The sequence below is a fragment of the Nicotiana tabacum genome, chromosome 3, assembly GCF_000715075.1.
Source record: "Nicotiana tabacum cultivar K326 chromosome 3, ASM71507v2, whole genome shotgun sequence".
Taxonomy (NCBI): domain Eukaryota; kingdom Viridiplantae; phylum Streptophyta; class Magnoliopsida; order Solanales; family Solanaceae; genus Nicotiana; species Nicotiana tabacum.
The window spans coordinates 120391210-120413778 of NC_134082.1; the positions used below are offsets into that span (position 1 = coordinate 120391210).

Consider the following 22569-nt stretch of genomic DNA (forward strand, 5'->3'; position numbering starts at 1 on the left):
ATCTTAAATGTATGCAATATAGTAGCACATTAGTGAAAAATGATTGTTAAAGGAAAAAGGGAAAAAAATGAGAACAGAAGATACAATATCTTTTTCTTTTTTATAGCTTTTGGTAGTAATATGATTCAAATGTCTTACATCAAATAAAATAGGGAAACAACTATTTTAACATTAATCAACAAAGTGATACCAAAATAGTGTGTAGAAGTATAAAAAATTTCATTAGTTAACTTCGATATCTTCTAAAGAAGCCCTCATTTCTGTTATAGATGGATAGAGCTACTCCCCGGCATTGCGAAAAGGATTACATTTAAGGAAAAAATATTTTCTAAATGGATTAGGACAATATTCCTAATCATAACAAAATTGGAGTAGAGCATAAATAAACATGTAACATTACAATCAAAAAGGTACAAAACAAATAAAGGATTAACTTTGTCAAAGCTAATTTTGAGTCTTTCAACTCCTTGAATAACTGTTTCAATTGCCGATATTTATCTCCATAAATACGTCCATATATACATATTGTTCAGACCAACCTGCTAGAAAACATGGAAAAAACAATCATGCAACTTATCATATCTTGTGTTCAAATGAACTACTAACAGATAAAGGATGACAACAGCAAGTATAAGAATTAACAATACCTGGGACATGTCTGATTTATGTTTGGTCGGAGAATTGATTCTCCAAAGATGGTGCCATAGGTTTCATATACTATTTTTAGGTAAGCCATAGTTTAGAGATGCCATCAACTAAGAAAAATAAAGCAAATACTTTAAAGTCACCATTTAGAACGTTTATGATTGTTGCATTTGAACTCTTCCAACATATAATGCAAGTTAAACCGTTGCATGTGGGCATCAGTTGCAAAGGCAGCAGTTACATCACGTGATACCACCTTTACTTATAGATTTATAGCATAAATAGCTTATTACCACCAATAATATGAGCAAAGATGAAAAGAATGACGCATCCCATTGGACGCCAAAATAAGCACCTTGAGTAATAGTGGCACACTTAATTTCTTTATTGTACCTGCAATTGCAATTGAAGGAGATTCAATAGTACATAACAAATAACAATGAATAGAAACATACTTTAAAGTAACTTCTGCGTTTCCAATTTTACCTGTGTAACTGTATAAGAGGAAAATCACGCCGGAAGAAAAACAACACATTCAAACAGGTATAACACTAAAAATATACCAATTATATCATTCGGAAATAAAGAACGACATAGGTAAGTGCAAATTGCAAAGCCAAGCAAGAGACTAATTAAACTCTCGAAAATAGCATATCAAGCCCTTTCTCCTCTTTCTATATGGATGAATAGAAATATATAAAATCAAAAAGAGCGTAAAGAATGGAGTAATCTTTCCCCGGTAAATAATGTTATTCCTTTGCTTGAGTTTAGCTCTCTTACCCTGACTTGACAGCCTACATTTTGGTTTTGTATAGAACATATTGTTATGAAGTAACACCTCTCTTTAAGTACTCGTAGTATCTTCTTGATGCCAGCAAGGTAACATCTTACTTCATCAGTTAAAAAAAGGAGCATCCTTTTAGTAATTATTTTTCTTTTAATCTTTTTCTCTTAACATAAATCCCACTCTCAAGACAAATATGGTAAAAGCAAAATGGAAAGGAAGAAAGAAGAGAAAAAGCTTGGACTCATACTCTGCCAAAATTTGATGAAAAAAGAAAAGAACAAATCAAGAAAGCCGATCATATATAGATCATAATTTTTCAATAGCCGAAAGCAACCGACAATAAATGAACAACACATGTAATACAAACCGCCAAGTTATAACCCTGAAAATTCAGGTTATCAGTGCCGTAATAGTAGCTAAAAGGCAGGCAGGAAAAAGGAAAAAGATTTGGTACATAATTAATTCCGATATAGGATAGAAGAAACCCAAGCATAATAAATTGAATTATAGTTTCCGGGCTCTTTTTAATCCTCATTCAAAACCACCAAATCTTTTCAGGTCCTCCATATTTGTCAGAGTAGGGAAAGCAAAAAGAAACCATAAAGACCAAAGTAGAATGTGGAGACACCAATACAATCAGAAAAATGTAGAACCCGCAATAGTACCAAATCACAACATATAGACCTAAAATTGAACAAATCAAACCAATATTTCAAACAAAACAATAATGTAGGTTAGACTATGAGAAGTCCAATAACAACAGAAAGTTGTTCTAAGCACAAAAAGACCTCTCTTTTGAAATAATATAAAGATTGATACCCGCTTCAATCAACTATTCTCCATTTGGGCACATTTCACATTCGAGTTTCAGCATTTAGAGCAGTCATAGCATTCTCTCAAATTGTTCTAAAAATAAATAACAATAAAATTTAGTAGAAACAATTAGGACAATTTAGAAACCAAAAAAAATTACCTGCAAAGTGCAAAGTCATGAACTTTTCTCGGACTGATTTTCTCGGACTCCGATTCCGAATCTGAATTGAAAGGTTGCTACCAGTTGTTCTAATTTGCCTTGTTGAGTTTTCCGTCTTCTATTTAGGGGAAATTGTGATGTCTTTTTACAGCGCACTAGAGCGAGACTAGCCAGTTAGGAATTAGTCTTAGGATGCTATTGATCAACTACTGATGATGGGCTTTATCTTCTGTGTATTAATACCTTACATATTCTCGTATTTCCTATATCTCTTATATTGTTGTTACTTTGTTTTTATGGTATTTATGTTATGTTATGGATTTTATGGTATTTTATGGTGTTTTATTATGAGTCTATTGATAGTACTAATATAGTGTCTCTTGTTGCCTCTTTGAGCCGAGGTTCTCCTGGAAACAGCCTCTCTGCCCCTCGGGGTAGAAGTAAGGTCTGCGTACATATTACCCTCCCCAGACCCCACTTGTGGGATTACACTGGGTTGTTGTTGTTGTTGTTGTATTTGGGGGAGAGTAGTGTGGTGAAGAAAACAGAGATCCAAGGACGGCTCTTTTATTGGGATTTAAGGTAACGTTTGGGACTCCTTAGTAAAAGACGTAACAGTTGTTTATGGAGTATTTAATTAAGAATTTTAGACTTTTTAAAAGTAATAATAATTGAATGAGAAAGGAAGAAGATGCCAAAAAAAGGAGAAAAAAATAATTATAATTGCTGGGCAGACAAAGGTGCCACGTCAGCTTGCTAATTCCCAATTTTATATTTATATATAAATTTGATCATTTTGATCGATAAACAATTACCATTAATATTGCATTACATTCCTCATTAATCAAGTACTACTTACTATATATAGCACTACAATTAATCAAATGTTCTCTTCAAAATATGCATCTAATCTTTTTTTTTGTGTGTGTTTTACTACGGAGCCATCTTGTCGCAACTATTGAAAAGCAAAAATCATTAGTTATGTTATGCGGTGCCTTCTTAAGATTCTTTGGAAGGGCGACGTAAGGCTAAGCAACTGATGTTAGTGCAGTTACTATTCGCCAACTGAGGCCCTCTCTGTATGCTAGACGAGATTGTCAGTGCTGTACGGGAAAACCAATGTCAAGAGCAATTGAGAGAACATAAATGAGAATTGAGAATGAAAGAAAGCTTGATTGCATTAATGAAAGCTATTACAAAAAGGCAACGCGGTGTCGAGGGAGAGAGACACCAGTACGGAGAAGTGTTTGCTTGCTAGAAAGTTTTGAATGCTTGATCTCCCCTAATAGTGCTTAAAAAAGAATAAACTCAAGTTACAAGACTAGACTTGACTAAGCTAGAGAAACATAATGGAAGTACATGAAATAAAACTACACTATATTTATACTAAAAAGGACTTAGTTTTCTACAAGGCAGAAACAGGTCTGTTGCCAGCAGCATTGTCTTTGGCATCACGGTCTGCGCGCTCGGCATTGCCTGTGCGCGGGGCGCTATTGGAATCTGCCTGCGGCTGGGCGTTGGCGAGGAATATCGGTGGGGCGATAGAGGCACATGCGCGCTTATCACTTGGCACAACCAAGACCACAGGGCCGTCTATGGCGCTAGGCACTGTGAGGTTTGCTAGGACACCACTGGGCATGCCCAGGGGGTCATAGGGCATGGCTGGAAAGTCGCACATGACATTCTCCCCCACCTGAGTTGGCGACGTCCTCGGTGCCTTACTTGCATGATAATCTTCAATTAGACTCTTGTAGGCTTTGAGGTTTGTTCCCCTCTCCCAAGTATTCTTCTCTGCATCACAGCCCTGGCATTTCACCAAGAACTCTTGGTGATCCTTCCTTTAGGCATGAATCACTCTATCATCAAGGATAGCTTCAACACGCCATTTCTCGGGTTGAATTGGGACCTCGAATACTGGGTATTGTGAGCTGGCTCCGTGAAAGATCCTCTGTGTCTTCCCGAAAAGGTTTCAGAAGGCTGACATGGAAGACACGATGAATTTTCCACCAAGCTGGGGTATCCACCCGGTATGTAACTTTCCCAATGCGCCTTTCAATGGACAAGGGCCCAATGTATTTTTGCAATAGGTGAGGGTTATGGACCTTCGCAAATAAGTACCGCTTTGGGATTTTGACCATCACTTTGTCTCCTACTTGGTATTCAACACAGCAATGATTTTGATCAGCATGCCTCTTCATCCTCTTTTGAGCTTTGACAAGATAGCTCTGCACTATCTCCAAATTTTGCTTCCATTCTTTTGAGAAGCAAGCAGCTCGAGGAGATTTAGACAAGTTTGGTGCATTCACTGTGTGTGGGGTAGCGGTTGTTGTCCGGTAATAATTTCAAAAGCGCTTTTATTTGTACTAGAGCTCTTTTGTGAATTGAAACACAGTTGAGCAGCATCCAGAAGCTTCACCCAATTCTTCTATGATCCAGTTACAAAGTGGTGGAGATATCCCTCCAACATACCATTGAACCGCTCCGTCTGGCTATCAGATTGTGGTTGAAAACTTGAGTTGTGACTCAATTTTGACCCGAGACACTTAAAGAGTTGGGTCCAAACGTTGCTAGTGAAGCGTGAGTCGCGACCACTAACAATGTCCTTGGGCAGGCCCCAATATTTGACGACATGAGAGAAGAAGAGTCGATATGTATCTTCTACTGATATATATTGTGGGGCTGCTATAAAAGTAGCATACTTTGAAAACGATCCACTATAACCAAGATAGTTGTGAGATCTCCGACCTTGGGCAATCCGGTGATGAAGTCTAGGGAAATGCTTTCCCAAGGTCTCTTTGGGACAGCTAGTGGTTCCAAGAGTTCCGCTTGTGTCAAGCGGTCCAACTTGTCCTTCTGGCATACTAGACAAGTTTTCACATACTGAAAGACGTCATCGGCCATTTGAGGCCAATAATATGCATGACGAAGTAACGCCATGGTGCGTTCTTCACCGGGATGGCAAGCCCACAGAGTATCATGGCATTCCGCCAGAAGAGTCCTCCGCAAATCGCCTCCTTTAGGAACATAAAGTCGGTTCCCTTTCACTTTCAGAAAACCATCTTTCGTGTAGAACTGGTGAGTCTTGCCCTGTCCTACCAAATCAACCAAATACTGTGCAGCAGGATCCTTGATGAGTAGATCCTGTATCTGGTCCTTGATGATGGTGGCTACTTCGCTCCCTCTTAGAGTGGCGAGTAGGCACACGGATGCTAGATCAACTCTCTGACTGAGCACATCAGCCACATGATTGGTCTTCCCACTTCGATACTCTAGGTTGAAGTGGAATTCATCTAGGAGTTCCTGCCACCTGGCCTGTCGACCATTCAGCTTCAGCTGGGTCATGAAATGCCTAACAACTGTGTTGTCTGTCTTGACCACGAACGGGGTCCCCAGCAGATAGTTCCTCCAAAGGCGCAAGCAGTGGACGTCAGCCAATAATTCTTTCTCATGGGCGACATAACGTCGCTCTGCATCCTTCAGCTTCCAGCTGTCGTACGTTACAGGATGCCCTTCTGTAGCAAGACTCCGCCGAGGGCATAGTTAGATGCATCTGTTTGTACCTCGAATAGCTTGGCCAAATTAGGGAGGGCCAAGACGAGGCTACTAGACATAGCCGCTTTCAATGCGTTGAAGGCCTCCACTCGCTTGGGTCCCCAATCCCAAGGCGTGACCTTCTTGAGGAGTTCTGTCAATGGTACTGCAATGAGGGAGTAGTTTTTCGCAAATCGCCGATAGAAGTTTCATAGGCCAAGGAACGCTCTTAAGGCATGGGTATAAGGTTTCATACGGGCATAAGGTTTCAACCCTTCCAAGAAGGTGAAGAGCTTGTCTTTGACCCCCATGTCACGTATGTTTAGCATGAGCGCGGAGAATTCTCGCACGTAGTCCCGCACTAATTTGGTCTGGCGGAGCTCCTGTAGCTTTCTCCTTGCGTTGTATTCAATATTTTTGGGGAAGAACTGTAGGCGTATGGCTACCTTCAGTTCCGCCATGTCTTGAGAGCATCTTCACCGGCCCTGATGGCTTCGTACTTCACCCACCACCAGAGTTTAGCATCACCCTGAAGATACATGGCAGTAGTTGCTACCTTCTTAGCTTCTTTTATGCCCTCAACAACATCAAAGTATTGTTCGATGTCAAAGATGTAGTTTTCCACTTCCTTGGCATTCCTAGCTCCATTGTATGGCTTTGGCTAAGGAATTTTTAGTTTTTGTGTCGCGGAAGCGGGGTTCACAGCGCCCCCGATTTGGTTTCCACCTCCTCGAAGCAGGCCTTGTAAAGCGGCATTGACAACATTGAGCTGGTTTGTCAAATTATCAATAGTTTGTTGCATAGCAGTCACCCTGTCTGCCTCTTGTACCTTGTAGGCTAAATTCTTGACACACTCCTATTGGAGTCCCTCGAATTTGCCAAAAATTTTGGCTGCATCTATGGCTACCATTTGCCGGTCTCCCTCGGAGTCACGACTGATGTTTTCTATGTCAACTTTGGCCTGGAGCACTCTGCGGTCCAAGTCGTCCTACCTTTGCACTAGGCTGGTTCTTAGTCCACGCACCGTATCCACGATGGGGCGTAATGCGTCAACTGTCTCTTCAAGGGCCACAATGCGGTCCTCATGATTCACCATGATCAGAAATGGTGGTAATGGCAATGCGTTCCCTTATCCGATGTCAAGACTAGGCTTTAATACCAACTTTTACGAGGCGCCTTCCTGGCATTCCTTTGAAGGGCGACGTAAGGCTAAGCAATTAATATCAGTGCAGTTACTGTCCGCTAACTGAGGTACCCTCCGTATGCTAGACGAAATTGTCAGTGTCGTAGGGAAAAACCAATGTCAAAAGAAATTGAGAGAACATAAATGAGAATTGAGAATGAAAGAAAGCTTGATTGCATTAATGAAAGCTATTACAAAAAGGCAATGCGGTGTCGAGGGGGAGAGACGCCAGTACAAAGAATTGTTTGCTTGCTAGAAAGTTTTGAATGCTTGATCCCCCCTAATAGTGCTTAAAAAAATAAACCCAAGTTACAAGACTAGACTTGACTAAGATAGAGAAACATAATGGAAGTACATGAAATAAAACTACTTTATATATACAACAAAAACGACTTAGTTTTTTACAAGCCAAAAACAGGTCTGTTGTCAGCAGCATTGTCTTTGGTATCAAGATCTGTACACGCAGCGTTGTTTGCGCGGGCGGCGCTGTTGGCATCTGCTTGCGGCTGGGCGCTGGCGAGAGATATCGGTGGAGAGACAGAGGCACATGCACACTTGCCACTTGGCGCAGCCAAGACCACGAAGCCGTCCTTGGCGCTAGGCATTGAGAGGCTTACTAGGACGCCACAAGGAACGCCCAAGGGGTCATGGGGCATGGCTGGAAAGCCGCCCATGATAGTTATAATGAAGTTAGCCAAGTTCCTTTAATTTTGTAGCATTATTTCACTATTTACTACTATATATAAATGGGAGTAATGGGACGAACACGGCACTAACAAATTGTACAAAGAGCATTCTAAATTGTACTGAAATGTTGTGCCTAATTCATTGGTGAATAAACACGTGATATACACGTGTACATCTGTACAACAGTAACAAATACATGAGTATGGTGTTAGCAATCAGTATCATCTCGAATTGCTTCTTCTGTTCGATTTCGATTTTTGTCCTCTTTCTTCAAGTTTCTCTGTTTCTTCCAGCATCCATCCTTCTTCAAAAAGATTAGTTTTTTCTTTTGTTTCTTCATATATCTCTCTGAGTTTGCTTCATCTTTGTTTCCCCCCTTTCGTTTTATAGGTTGAAGAGCATTTTTTCCTGAATACTGCACGATCTTGTGCTCCTTCTTGGGAAAGCCTAGGAATATTCCAGTTATTTGCTAAACTTGCCAACTATTTGCTGAAACTGGTACACTGTACATGTCAAATAATTTTCTTATTATTTAGACAATATCTATAGTTCCCTTTAATTTGCAGTTGATACTTTTCTTTGTTTAATGCCCCCGGCTCTTGATAATGGGACTTTTTGTGGGTATATGTTAGTTTTTCTATTCTATTGGATAATGCATGTCAGTAATTGTCTCTAATTTATACGTGCATGCTAGGAAATTAAACCTAGTTAGGTTCATGATTTTTGATATTTGCTGGATAATACTATGTGATTTTTAGGGGTAACCAAACTTAATTTCAATTATGAAAATACAACTGTTTATGCACCAAATTTTATGATTTTTTATTTTATTTCTCTTTGTCAATCATTGAAGGGATCCTTTTTTTTTGGGACCGAGTATCCAGTTTTAATGTTTCCATTTTTTGGTATTGCAATCAAAAGGTAGAGCAATTGGGAGAAGAACCTACATTTCAAGAAGTTACAGTTGATGGTGTTGCAAGACCATTGAGGAAAGGTAAACCAATTGAGGCTAAATCAAGAAATGATACATGTCAGTGATTGTCTCTAGCTTTATAAATTATAGAAGTTTGGCATGGATAGTAGTGGCTGGAATCACAACTAGAGCTTGTGGTGCTTGGTGCAATTTCTTCATAGCGAAAATTTTGGTGGCAGGAGAGGAATATGATGAAGAATAGGGAGCACGTCATTGAAAAAGAAAAAAAAAACTTGAAAGGCATCAAGGTGTAATTAAGTAATATATGTCACTGAGCTTTAGGCAATTCAGGAAAAAAGAGTCCATTATTATGCTCGACTAATGATTAATACAACAAGTGATAGTTTTGCATTCTATATCCGGAAAAAAACTATGCAATGTCGCTGTTACTTTATAGCATTACATGCTAAGTCATGAAGTAGTTGAACATGTATGTAGTAGATATGGAACCAAAGTCACTCTTCTCCATCAGCCGCGGGGATGTATTGGCCATACTTGTACTCCTAATATCTTGTTATGATGTCTTATATATCCCATTGTATTCTGATTTATTTTGAATGTGTTAGTCATACAGATAAAGGTGAGTTTATTTGTTATTCTTACCTGCAATTTCATCTAAATACGAGTTTGGTTCAAATGGATACCTAAAACTATCCCTTTGAAGGTTGGCAAAGATTTAATGCCTCTTATCATATTTTACAAAGTTAGCGTCACTCGACTGAAAAAGATCTTGTAACCTTTCTTACTTCTTTAGAAGGTAAAATGAGAGTTGGCTTTTGGTAGCATCCTATTGAAAAAGATATGTTCCTGTTATCTTTACATGTGATCTTTGAGTCCTCCAATAATAATCAGATGCATAATCGGTTATAAAGATTTATATGATATCCAACTTTTAAGATTTTTCTTTTGCGATTTAGAAGTACTTATGACATGTTAAACTAACACCATAAGTTATACTTAAATATTCTTTCTGCTAGCTTGCTACGAAAAATTATAGTCATAATAATCACAAAGATGCTGATGATAGAAAAGTCTCACAACTTAAAAATTTTGAGAACTCAGAATTGCAGGACGTGAGCAAAGATTGAAGATTTTCTTCTTTGGATATAATCTTACAGATAGTAAAAAAGGTATTATACTGTTTTTTAGTTTTTCTTATTCTTGTAGTATCTCTTATTTTTTACAAGCTGGATAGGTTATTCACCCAAGTTAGTTCATGCAGCTTTTTCATGCTTTTGACTTAGCACTATAATTTTCTTTTATTAATTTTCTAAATAAATACTTATTTGATAGTAATTTATTGTACAACATGTTACACTTCTCTATTTGCAGTAAAGTCATTTTAATTATCTAATGAAATATCTGCTTGGCCACATCATTTAAATGACAGGTTCTGATATATTCATCAGAGAGTTAGCAAAAAGGAAGCTCATGAGATCATGACCGGGTAAGGTGATCAATCTTCAGAAATAGCTATGTAGTTGTAGTGTAGGTATCATCAAGCTTAATTTTGTATTTTCTTTACATATGACTTTAAGTAGCTATGATTTACTGAATTTTATTATGTGTTTATAATCTAATGTTTTACGTAGATGTAGTTTACTAGGTATAAGAAATATGATAGTTTTGTCAAATTCCCTAATTTATTTATGGGTAGCTAGCATGGAGGTTTTGCTGAAACGATGTCCTAGATTCCAAGTAAACAAAAAGTACTTAGGATGCTTGCTAATATCTAAATGTATTGTCACTGCAAAATTAGAGTTCTTTCATTCGATTTGTGTACTCATTTTGTATTATCGCCTATGCGGTCCATCAATGCTGCATATAGTGGTTAACCTTCATTTTTACATATGATACAATTTAACTTTAATTTTACATCTTTTAGGGTGGAGCTATTCTTTTCTAACAACACCCCCCCACCCCACACACAAAAAATCGCATTGTGCTTTTCTTGTGTATGACAAATGTAGCAGTAATCCTAATGCTTTAGACTAACTTTACTAGATAGAATACTCTAATCCTGTTCTTGTAAAAATATATCAATCTCAAAGGGAACTAATGTTAAAGGAAAGTGATTTTCCTTTATTAACAAATGTGGACTTTGGTTAGAACTATAATGCTACTTAATTTAGTTATGTGGGCTATAGATTCATATTCTTACCTTCTTTTTTTGGGATCCTTCAGTAAATAAGAAATCTAAATATAGAACGATACATCCCGAATGAAGCTAATGCAACAAGAATACCAAAATTGAATTAGTACCAGATAAAATAAGAGTTTCAACAAGATCTGGTTTCGAAAAGATCTGGTTTTAACATATGCATCAAATTCTTTGGGTTAATTATATAAAAATGGTTATCCCTCTGGTGGAAGCACCACATATACTAAACCTGCAACTAGAAGTGAGTTCATTATCCTTTTTAGATCTTTGTATATGTTGAATGTGAAAATCTGAGACGTATAAACAACAATGGTTTTGCCACTATTCTTATCCACTTAAGGCAAGAAACACAGATCCACTAATTGATTTTTTACTTCTTCCTCTTCATGTTTTGCATATGTTATGACCATCCACCTTTCGTTTGTTTTCTTGCCATCCATGCTATTGTTTGTCTTGGTACATGAAGTTGTTTCCCATTATATTGGCTCCCTAAAGCTTCCTACCTAAGGCTACCCCTCTCTTAAGACAACATTGAGTGCTTCTCATATAATTTTATATACTTCCTCGATAGTGTTCATTATACTTATAAATATTTTATTATTAATTATCTTTTTCTTTTCAGCTAAAGAACAACTTCAGTTTTTTTGAAACACGAGATACGAGATATATACAGTCAATTTTACTATCAAGAAGGTATAGCAAATTTTATTCCACAAAGAATGTAGAACATTAGTTCATTAACTCTTAGAAAAGGGACAAGGAGCAGCAATATAAATATTGATGTGTGAATAGGTTGAGTTCACATAGATAGATTGATTTCTTAACAGGGATGCCCCTAGGAAGCTTGAGTCTTTCCTTTTTATCTTTTTCTTTGTTAGTCAGTTAGATATCAACGTACGTAAAAGAAGCTTCTTTTCTGTAACTGGCTTTTCTAATGAGGGTAAGAAATGATATCTCTTTCTGCATCTACCACGAACATTCTATAATCATCCCTAAATATAATACTATCCAACTATGATGTGATTTTTATCTATGAAAAATACACCTCTTTCAAAGTAGTACTAAATTGCATTTTCTTCCTTCAAACCTAGCTTCATATCCAAATTATACGTGAATCAAATTTTCAATCTTTACTCTGTTTGCAGAGATCTTTTGTGGCACAGAAGAAGTTAAAAAGAAGAGATATTGTAAGTACTTTCTTTCATGTTTTTAACAACAAACTTTCAATATTGTTATCTTAGTTTTGGAATACGAAGATATATTATCATGCCTAAAAGCTTCTGGAGAATTCTCCTATAGTTGAGACCACTCAGGCATGTCAAACTTTCTTTTTGCTTCTTGGTGTAATGTGTACTCCCTCCATTTCAATTTAGATGATGTAGTTTGACTCGGCACGAAGTTTAAGGAATAAAAAGAAGACTTTTGAAACTTGTGGTTTTAAAAACTTAAAGGGTAAAAGCTTTGTGGGGCCATGACATTTGTGTGGTTATAAAAGCTTCTCATTAAGAGTTAAATGAAAATGAAGAGTTTAAAGTTAAATTATTTTTAATTGTAGAAGTGTTATTCTTTTTGGAACGGACTAATAAGGAAAGTGTGTCATCTAAATTGAAACAGAGGGAGTATTATTTCCTTTAATCCCCACTTAAATGGACACAGATCGATCTTTAAGTGAATTGAATTAAATTTATGTTGGATTGTCTTTTCAGAATATAAAATTATTTTGTTTCAAGGGTGATATGTTTTCTACCAATAAATAGATTGACAGATGTGGAATCTCTATCTCTTTGTTCACTGTAATGTAGCTGGCAGATATGAAATATGTTCCTAAATTTCTATGGAGTCCATTGGGTGATGCCTGGAAGTATGGTGCAACTTTTAAATTGTTAGCATGAAAAGAGAAAAGATGCACACAAGTGTATGGAAAACAATTCAGATATGCATTTATGAATTACATTAGATTAGAAAGGAATAGTAGGATTTTTGAGGAGCTATAGAATGTATTCCTCATGTAAGATTTAGTTGCATTCATAATTAGACTTGTTGGAGCAAAATTATTGTATCATTTGATTTGATATTTGGAGATATCCTAGAACTTGTGGACTCCTGGACTACTTGCAGAGGAGTAGGAAGAGTATATCGTGTACACGAGGATCTTTGGTACTGTTTAGTACATTTTCATGGAAGATAAAGAACGTATTTTTTTGCAAATGCGCAATGTTCTAAATGTAGATATTTGATCAGTAATATTTTTGATATCTTGTGAGGCTTTGTTCCTCAATAAATTTATCATCTTGACAGTGTTGCTCCTTTTTTCTTTTATCCCAGTTAAATGCTTGAAATCTTCAGATTGAAAGGACATGAATTATTTGGCCTTCAACCTTTCTAGTAGCTTTACAGCTGTTTTTGTGGAATTTGAAACCAAGTGATATAGAAAAAGGGGATCTTTATTAGCTTGGTTGATGCACGTCTTATTTTACATAAAATAAGTTGTGGTTTCATGTGCAGCCAAAAATCTATTGGAGGTTCTTGATTTTGTTATCGGTATTTCCCTTCAAAGCTTTACGATTTCTACATAGCCCCAGTGATCAAGAAAGATGCTGAGAAAAATGAGAATCCAATGTGATCAGGAAAGAAGCTGAAAAACAAGAAATGTTTTATGTATTTGCAAATCCTGGGGATTCATCTAATGCGATAAGTGTACTTACATAAAACGTGATTTATGATCGTAATATCTAATTAAAATATTATGACAAGCATTATTTGCACTAGAACCAACAAAAGAATATTATAACCAAAATTATTGGGCCTGTGCTTTAGCACGGGTTAATCACATCTAGTAGTATATAGAAATGGGAGTTAGAGTGTACGAACAGGGGTATTAGAGGAATTACGATTGTTAGTTATGGGCATTTCGGTACTTTGACCTTCAACTGCAGCCCTTCGATGTTCCTCTTTTTCTGATGACACGTGTTAAGAAAACTGGTCTCCACTTCTCATTCCCCATTTATATTACAAAACTTACACAGCCCTGCCGTACTTCTTCTTAGTTGCTCTCCTTCTCTGGTTTTTCTCCAATTCTTTTTACCCTTTTTTTAAATCTATTCCGCCTTCCTTTCTCTCATTGGAGATAAAAAATCCTGGTTCTGATTAGTATTTACTCCAGTAAGTGTTTTATGTGGGTAATTTATTAATTTAAGGAACTTGAGATGTTAAACTAGGGTTTGAAAAAATTTCTGAAGAAACAAGCGATACCTCCAAGAAATTACGATAGTGATCATTGGTGCTCATATTTGAGAGGTATTGGCTGAACTCTTATTATTGTCGAGTAAATTACAAGAAGTATTTGTGGTTATTGCTTTCACTGCATCGCATTTTTTCTTCTCTCCTATTTCTTTTTTTATTGCAGCTTTATGTTGATTATGGGAATTTGATGGTCATGTGTTGGTAGTCCCCTTCTTTGGGCTCTTTTGTTGCTTAATTCTGGTAATGCATGTCAGTCTTTGTGCCTAATTTTGATATGCATATCCTTATTTAGCTGAAAAGGTATTAATTCGATAGTAAACCTTGCATGTTATTATGTTGCTGAAATATTAAGAATGTGATAGTAAACTTTGCCTGTTTAAGTATGTTCAAAGTGACATTTCCATGTGAAGTCAATGTGTTGAACCTTAACAACTGCTTTATTTTCATCGGTATCTATAAAGAATGAAACCATTTACTGAAAAAGGTCCACTTAGCATATTTTTTGAAGACGTTTTTTATGTCAAGTTCTGAAAAGGATAAATATAATAAAATCCTTAACCAGAACATCAAAAGTAAAGAGTAAAGGAGTGATTGAAAGAAAAAAAAGAGAAAAAGAGGGACAAATATGGAAACGTAATAGTAGTACCTACTAAAAAATCACCTTTAAATAGGAAAAATGATGCTTTCGCAAATTTAAAATGAATGTATGGCTTAAACTGAGGATGAGAATTTCCGGCAGGTTTTGATTTGGATTTCAACCTATGCCCTGCAACCTCCATCGGCTTCCCCACCCTTTTGTCCCCAATTTTCAATGTTTATAGCCAACATTCTCTTCCTTAAGAATCAGAAAAACTTAGAACCAATTATTTTCGGCAAATTTTAAGGATTACGGGAAGAACAATTAGTGACGTTGTGTGATAGTGACTAAAAATAGAAAGCTAAAGAGATGTTGTGAGAAGAAAGTGAGGACGACTTCAGGCGTCAATGACCAACCTTCAGTAGTTTCATGGCCAAAAGAATCTTGGCTTCATCAAAGTTCAAGAACCAAGTTTGCAATTTGATTATCAACAACATCAAAAGTAAAGAGAAACGCTAAGGAGCCATTGATTATTCCTCACAACCATCCTGATGTAAGTTGCTTATTTGTTGCTGTAGCTTCAAATTATACATGAAACATAGGTTTGTGATTAAAGTTAACTTGAAGGCACATTAGCTTTTTAACTCTGTGCTCATGGTCCCTCTATTTTTATCAGAGAGCACAAATAAATTATATGATTGCATAATATCTTCATTCTCTTTCCGGTTAGTATAGGAAGAGAATTTTTGTGCCACTCAAACTAGTGCTGACAAGATCAAGGACTGAAATTTGAGAAATTCTCCAATTTATCGGAAGAGGAAGGTATGTAATGTTATGTTCTCCAATTGTTAATTTCAATACAATAATGGTGTTTCCACTATTCTCTATTGTAATAAAAATAAAGATCTACAGGTTTAGTGTTTGAGATATTGTTATGACTAGTAGTGTTGGAAGAAATACTATGGGTTACCATTTCCCCCTCGAAATGAGTGTTGTAACGTGTCAATCCAAAATATGTTGTAATGTCAGTAATCATCTAGGATGTAGGATCTGCTGTCCATCTGTGTTAGGAGATTGGCAGAATAGTTCTTTATCATTGTTCCAAACCAAACTGATTCTCTCATGAACTTTGTGTATATTTCACATTTTTTGGCCGTTGCACCTTTTGGATTCGGAGAAGGAAAAAAAGTGGAAAGAAAGCCAAAGCAAACAGTAGAGAAGAATCACATCATGTAGTAGTAAATATTATATTCTGAGAGAAGTGGAGTTCAATACTGTATGTTATACTATTTTCAATAGTAGCACGTATTCTAAAAAAGTGGATATAGCACTATAAATGATGCTATTTTTACTTTGGCGAAGTGCTTGAGCTTCATATGTTTGACTTTCCTAGAATTTTTCTTAGCGTTAGAAACATGAATTCACTTTAAGTCAGTTTTGAGGTACAATTAAATTTAAAGAAATCCATATCTTTTTCGGAAAGGGAATTAAAGTTTTCCCTAATGGTAGAAAAAAGTTGATACATCACCTATATTATTAATAAAGCAAAAGATCCTGCTCAGTTTGAATTGCTGCTGATCACCTCTATGTTACTCCATCTCTGTATTCAAAAGAAATTAATGTATTTTTTCAGAAAGGGAATTAAAGTTTTCCCTAATGGTAGAAAAAAAGTGATACATCGCCTATATTATTAATAAAGCTAAAGGTCCTGCTCAGTTTGAATTACTGTTGATCATCTCTATGTTGCTCCATCTCTGTATTCAAAAGAAATTAATGCGTTTTTTTAAAGTAGTACTTCTATATTACTAACTTATCTGTCAGATTGGTGCTTAAGGCATGGTTATATAACTGAAATTCAAGAAGAATAAAATAAACAAAAGAGTTGCAAAAACAATAATTTATCCAATCATAAATTTGTGAAGCTTTTATTTGGTCATCTTTGGTTGCTATTATTTCTTGAACATGTTGAACATTTAGTCCATGCGGAGCTAGCACTACTCAAATGCACCACAATCATTTTTTCCTCTTCCCTTCCTGTGTAACACTTACTTTTACTTATTGTTACTACCAGCTTAGCAAAAAGGTTGTGTTTATATTGTGGGTTCTATAATTTTGTTGTGATGCTTCTATTGATACTACTACCTTCCCTTTGAAGGATTGCTTTCTTACTTGGCTTTTGAGGTAGAGTGAAAAAGTCGCACTACTTGACTTCATAAATTTCTTTTACTTCAGTTATAGTGCAAGGCTTCATACTTGCTGTCTTTCTGTAGTTTCTTTAAGGATTCGAACAAGGCATATTATTATATAATTGTCAAATTTAATGCAAATAGTCAAATTACATTTTGATGGGTAGATTCTTGGCAAGGAGCATAATATTTTATGATTGGGTTCAAGAAATTTAGGAGAATGGATAGAGAAATTTAAGCACATCAAGATGTAGCACTAAAACTATGAACAATCTAACATCACAGTCTTTCACTGGGAAGACATACTATATCAACTATATATGTATATCAGACAGTAGCCTTAACTTTTGACAAGAGTAGCATGGCTATAAATCCATATTATTTATTGAACTTGGACTGATATATTTAATACTCTTCTAAATTGAGTAACTGAACCGGTGAAGATATATTTTGTACATTGCTGATAAAGTATTATAGATTCTATATTGCTCCTCTTTTATCAGAATATGAATTTATGCATTTGACAACATGCTCAGAAAAAGAAGAAGAAATAAGTGGCCATTCCTAACAAGGTGCAAGTAATTAATGGCTATACAACGAACAAAGAGTTTTTCACAAAGTAGTATGAATATTCAAAATAGAGTCTTACATCTCATTCAACCAAAAAAAAAAAAGGAAAAAGATAGCTGATAGTAGTATTTAGATGACCGATTTTACTAGGTAGATTTGATATAAAAAAATGTTGCGCAAAGATATAGAAAAACAAAGCTCAAATTCAGATGATCGGACTCTAACGCACAAATGAATATTTATATTGAAGAGGAACTTCTTATTTGAAATCATGTCATCCTTGACAAGATTTCAGTTTTTATCTACTTATTCTGTTTTTCTCCCCTGGATTTGCTTTCCCTTCGTGTGTAGCAGTATACTTTTGGGTTTCTAGCTACGATCTATTATGCGGTTATATGAGAAAGATAACACTTATGCGTTGTAGTTTATATGCATTGGTTGTATAACATTTTTCTGTTTAGGTGTATAGTGTTATATACATATAAGGGGTCGTTTGGTAGGATGCATTAGATAAAATAATGCATGCATTAGCTTTGTGTATTAATAATACTTTGTTTGGTAAATATTTTGAACCTATGCATTAGTTATGCAAGCATTAGTTATACATTCTATTTGTATTATCCTATGCATAACTAATGCATAGAAAACCATGGTATTAGCAATGCAATGGTTTTTAATACATGCATTAGCTTAGTTAAAGACAAAATTGTCCTTCAAAATTTATGCTTGATTAAAATGTGCTAGTTATTATATTAATGCAAGTTTAAAATAATCCAAATAGTGAGAAATAAAATTATATCTCTAGTAAATAAATAAATACTTAGCATATTTCTTTTTTTATAAATAAATATTTAGTTCTATATTACAATATAGGTAGACAAATCAAATAATTTTTTTTTAACTTTTTCATATAAAAACATTTCTCAACATATGTTTCTTTTAGAAAGTTAGAGTGATGGACTGGTTTTGAGGATATTTTTGTAAATAAGAAATTCTTTTAGAAATTGTGCAATGCTTTAATACATCAAACCAAACAATGGATAAGAAATATGTCAGCATAACTAATGCAAGCATAACTAATACCAGCATTACTACTACACAATATTCAGCATTATTCTTATGCACCCTACCAAACGACCCCTAATTATGTTTGTGTCAAATTAAATAATTTCTTTCGACATAAGGTCATTTTAAGCTCCAAATGGTGCTTAAGATAACTGTTTCTAATGGTATAATTAGCTAAGTTGAAAGATATTATAACTGAATAATTTGCTTGAGGTTTGGTAGTAAGATGACCTAACACCCAGTTCTTCACAACCTCTTACAATATGTACTATTTATTAAAACAAACATGGTGGCCTATGTTGTGTTTGAAAATTGATGCACATGTCAAAGGTGTAATGGCTAGCATACTCGAATTTATTGATATAATTATTATTTTTTTGTAAAAAAGAAAAAGAAGAATGACTTGGCATTTTGGTTACCCAAACTAATAGTTTTATGTTGTCATGTGGATGATGATGCTTACATCAAAGCTGCTCCTGCTCAAATTTAGAGTCCTGTCACAGAGAACCTTCCAGGAAAATTGTCAGTGTAAATTTTGAGAAGTGTGGGATTTAATTTTGAAGGATATGATTCTTGTGTATTTAATATGCCCTCATTAGAAAGAGAACTTGCAGGACTCATTTTGCCACGTTTGGTCTTATTTGTCATTGCTTAAGAGAAAACTTAACGATCTTACTACTTTTTATATCTTTTGGTATTTGAGACCTTATATTTGCTGGTCGCTCTGCCACAAGAAAAAAAATTCACTCTCTTTATCTTCAAAGGTCCTGTCACATGTATTGGAGAAAATAGTTTAAGATTTTATTTGCATATGCTATTGCCAAAATAACTTTTTGTACATGTATTAGTTATGTTGGGCAACTGTTAGCTTTTCGGACCTAATTTATATGATGTATACAACTTAGACACTCTTTTTAGTTCCTTCATAACATTCAAGAACTCTGGAGGTCTCCATGGTTGTTTTGCCAGCTTTTGTATCTTTTTCTAATTCAAAGGATGTACTCAAATCAGCACCTATTTGGTGTTACATACTTAATAAACCTTGATTACTTATCAACAGAAATGATTCCGGAATATGCTACGGTAGTGTTGGGCACATCTAGTATTAGCTAAGGGACACTTAACATATTTCAAGTACTTAGCTTAATTATTTTTCATGTAATTGTGGGTCTTTTGCGCACCCTTTAGTGCCTAATCTGCTTAAATTAATAATTAGGTATGCTGAACTTGATCTGTTTGTACTTGTAGGTTTGCTACTTGTTAGCCCCTATTGGGTCACAATGGTCATTCATAAATTAGAGTAAATTTTAAGCTCCTTTATTCTAGCTAATATAAAATTAAAATAGTACAATCAAACCTTTCTATAACAGTCTCGTTTGTTCCAGATATGTTTGGATGTTATAGCGAATTGTTATTATAGAAAACATATATTATAGCAGAACATGAAATTTGATTTCGAAAAAAATTGACTTTTATAGTAAAATGTTATTATATAAGGCTGCTGTTATAGAGAGGTGTGACTGTGAGTATTCGTGGTATCAACGCATGGTTTTAGAATTCTCAAGGTCTGGATCTTACGATTAAAAATAAGAGGAATTTTCGTAACTACAATTTCTATTAGAGTATATTACATCATCTACCACTAGTATTTGATTCACGTTTTATAAAATATTTTATACAATTGATAATTATTCAACTTAAAAAATCTCTTCTCTCTCTACGAAAAACATTTAATTAGAATCCCAAAATTTTAGCAAATTTAATGAGATCCTTATCATTTCCTAAATTTAAGCCTAACTGAATTGACTACAACCAATTATTTCTTAAAAATTTTGTAAATCCCTAAATTTTATCCTAACCAAATTGACTACAACTGAAGTACAATGAATCATCTCTTGATGTCCTTTGGCTTTCATTAAAAATAGGGGAGAGATTTCACTATACGTAATCTATGTTCATCGAGTATTGCATGTAACTGAGAGTATATTGTATACTATTTACATAGTGGTATAGATATATTGTAATATATTATATAAGGTATATATTTAAATTTATTAATAAATAATAGAATATAATATATATTTTATATATATGAAATAATGGTTAAATAACATATATAAATAAAATAATATACTTTCTCCCTAAAATATTCAATATACTTAAAGAAATTGTATATTATACATAAAATATTATATATTATATACTATATACTATAAATATAAAATATATAGTCCTCTTAAATCCAATATTCTTTCTCGGTCAAAGTCAGTATCAAGAAAAAATCAGGGTTACTGATAACCAAAATTTTCTTCACTTTCTCAATAGTTTGAAGAATAAGACAAATAATGAAAATAATTGACAAGGAAAGAAAATTCAAAGCAGAATGATAATCTCTACCAGAATTGCGGTTGGAACTTTATGAATAAAGAAAAGAATAATTACATATATTAAATAAAAATCAAATATCATTACAAATGAGGAGTGGACCTTTATAGGAGTACATAATTGTAACGGTTTCCTTACTTTATTAAGCTTGTTAATGGCATTAATTGCCTTGATTACCGGTTACCATATATAATTGTAACGGAAGCATTTATGAATAAAGATTTCCCGTAACCAAGATTAATGTCGATTTTCTTTCCTTGTTTATAACAAATTCGTGCATCTTCCCTCTTTAATGGTCTTTGTCCATTCCGTTCCTATTTTTTCTCTTCCAGCTGTCAGAGCCGGTTCCTTTCCTAGAAAAATCCAAGGGGTATTTCTCCCGTGCCTTCTGGAATTCTTTAATTCATCTAATTGGAAATGCCACTTGTCACCTTGTTGATAGTCCACGTGTCATGCCTTTTTTTCACCAATACAGGTAGTCCCCCCACTTTCTAAATATTCTCAATTGAATATTCAGAAGTGATAAATATTTATGGCTGGAATTCCTTGCCGCCATTTCTCGAGTATCATAATGTCTTTTTCAGAACCGATACGACATATGTCACGTTAATTTAATTCTCAAAACACGTGTCTCACCATGATTGGTTCTGCAATTTTCAGCGCTTTTTAGGGTTTTTCTGCAGCTGCATCAGTCACGAAGTGACAGTTCCATGAAGAAAGTTCATAATGATCAACCTTGATGACAGTTGCTTTTCCTTATAAATACTCCATCACGCTTGATTTTGAAAATCTATTCCGTTTTCTTTGCATTCATCTCCTTAACTTTTCCTCGTATTTCTTCATTTTTTTGTTGTGAGCTTATTTACTGACGGCTCTTCAAATGTTAAAGGAGCAGGTTTGTGGATTGTTCTAATTCCACCCTCGGGAGAAGTCATAAGACATGCAATAAAATATTATCCAATTACTAACAATGAGGCAGAGTATGAAGCTATGATTTCAGGCTTGGAACTTGCACGAGAGCTTGGTATTAAACAAATTGTGATCAAAAGTGACTCATAGCTAGTAGCCAATCAAATGCAAGTGACTTACTTGGAAAGAGAGACACGAATGCAGCAATACCTCGAAAAGGTATGAGAATTACTTAGACAATTTCAGACATGGAAAGCTGTGCAAATACCCTGGGAAGAAAATGCAGAAGCAGACACGTTGGCAAATCTCGCGTCTGTTGCTGATGCAACAAATGCATAAAATGTTATTGTGGTACATCTGTTTCATTCAACACTCGACTTTATCAAGAGGGGGGTAAATTTTAATAATTTAACTTGGGATTGGAGAAATGAATTTGTAAACTTATTGTAGTATGGTATTTTGCCTGAGAATAAGAAGAAATCGCGATTGTTATGGTTAAAATTTGCTCAGTATTGCTTAATTCGCAGAAATTTGCATCACAAAGTGTTTAGTGAACCTTTAGCACGATGCCTTGGACCATCACAAACAGAATATGTAATGAAAGAAGTAAATGAGGGAGGGGCATTGTGGCAATCATGCCGGTGGAAGATCGTTGGTGAAAACGTTAATAAGAGTAGGATATTATTGGCCAAAA

The 22569-nt window shown here is 35.0% G+C and overlaps 2 long non-coding RNA genes across 16 annotated transcripts; one reads left to right on the forward strand and one right to left on the reverse strand.

Moving 5' to 3' along the window:
• Window positions 1-206: 206 nt before the first annotated feature.
• On the reverse strand, window positions 207-2907 carry LOC107814709 (uncharacterized). Its single transcript, XR_001654616.2, has 3 exons — window positions 2406-2907; window positions 648-1038; window positions 207-539 (listed from the first exon to the last, which is right to left on the reverse strand). It is a non-coding gene; the product is annotated as an uncharacterized LOC107814709 (long non-coding RNA).
• Window positions 2908-7987: 5080 nt separating this feature from the next.
• LOC107814710 (uncharacterized) lies at window positions 7988-19644 on the forward strand. Of its 15 annotated transcripts, none has more exons than XR_012707780.1 (8): window positions 7988-8304; window positions 8728-8800; window positions 9842-9909; window positions 10170-10226; window positions 11563-11633; window positions 12086-15313; window positions 15491-15582; window positions 19052-19644. It is a non-coding gene; the product is annotated as an uncharacterized LOC107814710 (long non-coding RNA). The 15 variants fall into 15 exon arrangements; XR_012707779.1 differs by having other exon boundaries at window positions 7989-8304; window positions 15496-15582; XR_012707772.1 differs by having other exon boundaries at window positions 12086-15582.
• Window positions 19645-22569: the final 2925 nt, after the last annotated feature.